Genomic DNA, 6,033 nt, shown 5'->3' on the forward strand with positions numbered 1-6,033 from the left:
TCATCTGTGCTCTTGACACCCAAAATGTTCACATATTAATTTGTACACAATAAAAGCATGAAGGCAGCATAAAGGCACATGAAAGAATCAAGATTCAAAAGGATTCCAGCGATCAACTAGAATAATGAATCCAAGTAAAAATACAAATAAACACAAGACGCAAGAGTTCAAAAATAACTAAATGGCACAGGCAGAAAAGAATAGAGACCAAGTGAGAGGGGGAGAAGGGTGGAGGAATTTTGTTGACCCCAAGCTCAAGGTATGAGTTACTGCTAAAGACAGCCAAGGGATATGAGGCTGCAGTGATGAAAATAGAATATTCCAGTAAAAGAAAGAAAATGCCCCACTGGCCTGTGCACAGGTCAGACAACATCTCTACCGATGCATTTATATCCATCCTTTGAAAGGGTGCGTAGGAGGCCAGGCGTGATGGTTCACGCCTATAATCCCAGCATTTTGGGAGGCTGAGGAGGGCAGATCACCTGAGGTCAGGAGTTTGAGACCAGCCTGGGCGACATGATGAAACCCCGTCTCTACCAAAAAAAAAAAAAACTAGCCAGGTGTAGTGGCGGGTGCTGGTAGTCCCAGCTACTCGGGAGGCTGAGGCAGGAGAATTGCTTGAACCTGGGAAGTGAAGATTGCAGTGAGCCAAGATCACACCACTGCACTCCAGCCTAGACTACAGAATGAGATCCTGTCTCAAAAAAAAAAAAAAAAAAGAAAAGAAAAGAAAAAAGAAAGGTGTATAGGAGAGAGAGAAGAGCTATACAGGAGGCACAGGACCACACTCTCAAAAGACTAGCGGTGGTGAGATGTACCCTACCCAACTCCAGAGGACAGAACTGAGACCAGCGAGCCTAAGGGTCACTCCCTCCCTGATGGGGCTGAGCAAGGATGTGGCAACTGACCAGTCCCATACACTCCTGATTTGGGGGACAGCCCACTGTCTGCACAATTAAGATCCACAAGACCACAGGGCAACACTAGGAGTCATACCCTAGAGAAAACTTCAAGAAAAGCTACAGAAGACAGTCCATCGGGGTGGTGAATGACAAAGTTTCAGTGAAAATGCAAATGAAGTGAGGAACCAAAATAAGGCAGGTCAAGGAACTAGGAAAGCTGAGATCAAGGGTCAGGGGGAGAAGTGGCCGGGAGGAGATGCCTGAGGATAAAAATCCCACCTTCTGTTCAATGCCAGCTATTGTTTGCCCGCAAGCTGTGTCTGCTTGAAGGGCACAGAGCAAAATGGGCATAATGAGGATGATGAGAAGACAGAGCTTGTTTGATTAGAAGATAAATTTCCTAACAATTACAGTTGTCAAAAAATAAAATCTAACCCCTATCCAGAGACAGTTTCAAACAGAGTGGGACAGGCAACACTAGCAGTGGTGACTGCCAAACACCACCTAGTGCAGACATGGCGTGACTGTTAGAGATCAGCACGTCCTGGCCAGGGGCACTCTGGGCTCTGTTGGGTTTGGAGGACAACTAAACCAGGGTGAACAGAGAGGGTCCCCAAGGAAGTAAATGACAATACAGATTCAAGATGCCTGGGATGAAATAGCTCAGATGCCATACGACACTGGAAACATGTATGATTTGACTTGGCATTAGAAATTGCTTTTGTTCTTTCTTTGACATACATATTTTTAATTTAAAAAGATAACCTCAGCTCTCTGGGCTCGAACCTAGTTGGCCGTAACATGGTTGAATGCACCAAAAGAGTTGGAATCGTTGATAAATACGGGACCCACTAGACTGCCTCCCTCTGGAAAACGGTGAAGAAAATCAAAATCAGCCAGCACGTCAAGTATACTTGCTCTTTCCATGATAAAATTGAGGTGAAGAGATGAGCTGTGGGGATCTGCACTGTGGTTCCCGCATGAAGACAGTAGCTGGCAGTGCCTGGACCTCTGACACCACTTCTGCTCTCACAAGAAAGTCCACCATCAGATGACTAAAGGATTAAAAGACCAGTAGACGCTCCTCTCCTCTTTGAGACATCACTAGCCTACAATAAATGGGTTAATTTATGTTAAAAAAAATAAATAAATAAATAACCGGCTGGGCACGGTGGCTCACGCCTATAATCCTAGCACTTTGGGAGGCTGAGACAAGCGGATCACCTGAGGTCAGGAGTTCAAGACCAGCCTGGCCAACATGGTGAAACTAAGATACACTAAAAATGTATTTTGCATTTTTGTACTAAAAACACAAAAAATTAGCTGAGCATGGTGGTGTGCACCTGTAATCCCAGCTACTCGGCAAGTTGAGGCAGGAGAATTGCTTGAAACCAGGGGGAAGAAGTTGCAGTGAGCTGAGATGGAGCCATTGCACTCTAGCCTGGGCAACAAGAGTGAAACTCCATCTCAAAAAACAAACAAACAACAATAAAAACCTTATAAAAACCCACACACTAAGTTGAGGCCAGGAGTCCAGAATTCTTTTTACGTATTACGTTTTTATTTTTTATTTTGAGAGACAGGCCTTGCTGTGTCACCCAGGCTGGACGGCAGTGGCACCATCATAGCTCACTGCAGTCTGGAACTCCTTGCCTCAAGCGTTCCTCCCATCTCAGCCTCCTGAGTAGCTAGGACTACAGGTGTGCGACACCATGCCCAGTTAATTTTTTTCTTATTTTTGTAGAGCCAGGTTCTCACTATATTGCCCAGGCTGGTGTTTCAAACTCCTGGCCTTGAGCGATCCTCCCACCTCGACCTCCCAAAGTGTCAGGATTATAGGCATGAGCCACCTCGCCCGATTAGGAGTCCAGAATTCTAATCCTGATTCAGGCATAGACTCCTTGTGAGTGAGATCTCAGGCCAATTACTTGCTTCTCTAAACCTTGATTTCTCAAGCTGTAAACTAAAGGGATTGGACCAGGAGATTTCTAAGGTCTCATCTAGTTTTGAAATTGTGTGAGGAGACAGTCCACCACCCAAGACAAGACTACATAGTGTTACTTTCCTAGAATGTAATGGAGCCCCTTTTCCAACCCTGGCTATATTTCCTTAAATATCTTTTTCAGCAAAAGGAAAATGGATTGAAAAACACAAGACAGCCGTCTACATCTGACTCCCCACCAGGGACAGAGTTCAAATAGCGATGAGGAGAAAAAATATGAATGGATTCAAAGCTTACAAATAAAGGAGCCAAAAAAGTCACCTTAGATCTCTCACAGTCCTTCACAGTGGGTGCCATAGAGAGGCCGGGATGGACGAGAGGTGAGACTAGACATGATGTTAGCGTGCGTTTGGAAAGGAACGTGGCACACAGGCTGGCACTATTTTGGCTTGCACGTGGAGAGACATCCTGTCACGGGATATTATATTCTGTGTGGGCACCTCCAAGTGCAGGAACCAGAAGGACTCCTGAGGGGTGACAAAAGGACAGAAAACCAAGAACCAGCACCGGGGCTGACGTATGAGCAGGGTGAGCCCAAGCCTGGCACCTCAGAGGCATACAGCCAGAATAAGTAACTCAGAATGAACAGTGGACGGGAGCGACCGGCAGGTGAGGAAATGCTTGATTTGTGAAATGTGAATACGTCCAGGGTGAGACCAGCCCGGTCAACAGACACACATTAGTCGTAGGGAAACTGTAAGGCCAACTCCTGGACCAAGATTCTGAGCAAAAGATTTTAGATAAAAGTAAATGTATCCAGAATCACAAACAGAAAGTGCACACTGGTTACCGGGGAATGGTGAGATGATTTGCCAGAAGGATTACCAAGAGCACCATCAAAAACCATTCCATTTGCACGTGGTGGGAATAATCCTTCTCAAACCAGGAGCTTGGCCAGAGCTGCTCTGTGGTCTTTCCTGGTCTCCATAGGCCTATGCGTGTCTCTAGAGTTGACCATCTGTGTGGTCAGGCTGTGGCAATGAGTAAGGAGGTGTTGGTGACTTGAAGAGCTCCTTCCTGACCTTGCAACTCTAGCATGTGGGGAAGGAATGAAAGAAAAGGCTTAGGTTCGGGAAATTTTGATCATTCTGTTAGTCTGTCGGCAAACTTCTTGAGCTTCTAAGGTGGACAAAATACTGAATTAATGGAGGGGTTGGAAAAAGAAAAGGAATGTTCTTTCGAAGCTCAAATCACAATATAATTAGTAACTGTAATAACTGTTAAAATAACAAAACAAAGAGATGTACAGAACTGATTTGCAAACATGATACATGCTTATTGGACATTCTGGGGTGCCCAGGGTGAGTTCAAACACAATGGAAGAGTTTTCCTTGGGAAGGAGTTTGGAAGGCTGAGGGTGGAAGCAGGCCTTTGTCAAGCACCTTGCAAGACCAGATGTCCCGTGTGTGGTCTTCTGTAACCCCAGGAGTCCTGGAAGCAAGGTAAGTAGGGTCAGTCCTGCTTTGCAGATGAGGGAACAGCCTCAGAGAAGTTAGCCACTTGCTCGCATTACAGCTAACGAGTGAAGGGGCACAGATTCAAATCCAGACTGGCTTCCCCGGGCAAGCCCCTCCCACCAATCGCCATGGCCACATGATTCACCTAAATGATGGGTCAAATAGAAATCGATTTTAGAATGTGCCAGCTGTGGACAATGGTAAATGAGAAGTTGACACATGCAAGCTGAGAAAGCTTCCTGTGGGAAGTCTATTTCAAATGCCACATTTGGCGAGCTCTGCCCATGGGCTGCGAGTTCACTGGCAGATTAGCCCTGATTCTTTTTAATTTTAATTTTTAAAAATTTGACAAATAATCATTGTACATATTCATGGGGGGACATGGTGGTGTTTCAATACCTCTCATGCATAGTGATCAGATCAGGGTAATTAGCATATGCAACATCTCAAACATTTATCATTTCTTTGTGTTGAGAGCGGTCAATATTCTTCTTCCAGCTGCTTGCAAGTACATAATATATTATTGCTCACTCTAGTCATCCTGCAGTAAGACAGAGCACTAACCCTGGACTTGAGGAGAGCTTGGCACCGCCTTTCACAGGGCTTTCTTTTACTGCAGTGTCCTCAAGCAAGATCCGCCCGAGGACACAGGGGAAGCCTGGTGGGAAACGCTGCGGGTGCATTGGTCACACTGGGTTTGAACAGGGAAGACAGCACACCCTGGGGGGTTCCACCTATTCCACTTTCCAAAGATTCTGCCTGTAAATCAGAGATTGGGATCCCAGAAGCAAAAATGTTTTAAATGCTTTCTTTACTGTTTGTTAATTTGGGACAAAAAGAGTTGTCAGCACCCAAGGGCTATTGCCTGGTGTCCCTGCTCCCAGAGAGGGAAAATCTGAGGCTTCTGGTAGAACTGTTTTCCTCTCTCTGGCTCCATTTTGGTTTCCATTGCCATTTCTCCTTTCCCAGGGAGAACAGGGCAGCCTGGGTTATTAGTTCTAGAGATGAAAACTTTATCTTCTCCCAGAGGGAATTGCTGCAAGCATAGGGTTGAACTGGAGTCAATTCTGAATGTGAATGTCATGTTTAAGAGCCTTGAAGGTTCTGATAACACTATATAATATTTCCACATGGTAATATCAAGTTCTAGAAGTTAAAAATGGGTCAAAATGCAACTCTTCAGTATCATGGTTCCCATGGGGACCCTATACTTTGGGCCCTCGAGCCTTTCAGAGGTCTTGACTCACCAGCCCTAACCTGGCCCGGGGTGCCAGATCTGACTCCCAGCCTTGACTAAATGTCACAATATGACATGGGAAAAGCCACTTAGCCTCTCTGTGCCTCAGTTCCAGATCTAAAATCTGGAAATTCCGTGACCCAACCTCCAGAGCTCTGGCTACAATGCTTTAAATATGGCATTCTGCATTAGATGTGGACATGGGTAATTAAACACCTCATTACATATCTGTAGAATGAATGAAAGAATGAATGAATGCCAGTCAAGGCTCCAAAAACCATTCCCTTTCCTTGAAAACTTTGAAAGAACAATCAAAGGCAAAGTTCAGCAACTAAAAGCTGGAGACTTTGATTTGCAGTCACTGAACAAGTCGAAAAATCTTAGTAAGAGACACTTGAACATTTTAAGTATCATCTTGTGGTAATAATGACCTCT

General features: G+C 45.1%; 1 pseudogene; it reads left to right on the forward strand.

The window, feature by feature from the left end:
• Positions 1-1,703: 1,703 nt before the first annotated feature.
• On the forward strand, positions 1,704-1,969 carry LOC129534511 (large ribosomal subunit protein eL43-like; annotated as a pseudogene).
• Positions 1,970-6,033: the final 4,064 nt, after the last annotated feature.

This window comes from Gorilla gorilla, chromosome 5 (genome assembly GCF_029281585.2).
Source record: "Gorilla gorilla gorilla isolate KB3781 chromosome 5, NHGRI_mGorGor1-v2.1_pri, whole genome shotgun sequence".
NCBI lineage: Eukaryota > Metazoa > Chordata > Mammalia > Primates > Hominidae > Gorilla > Gorilla gorilla.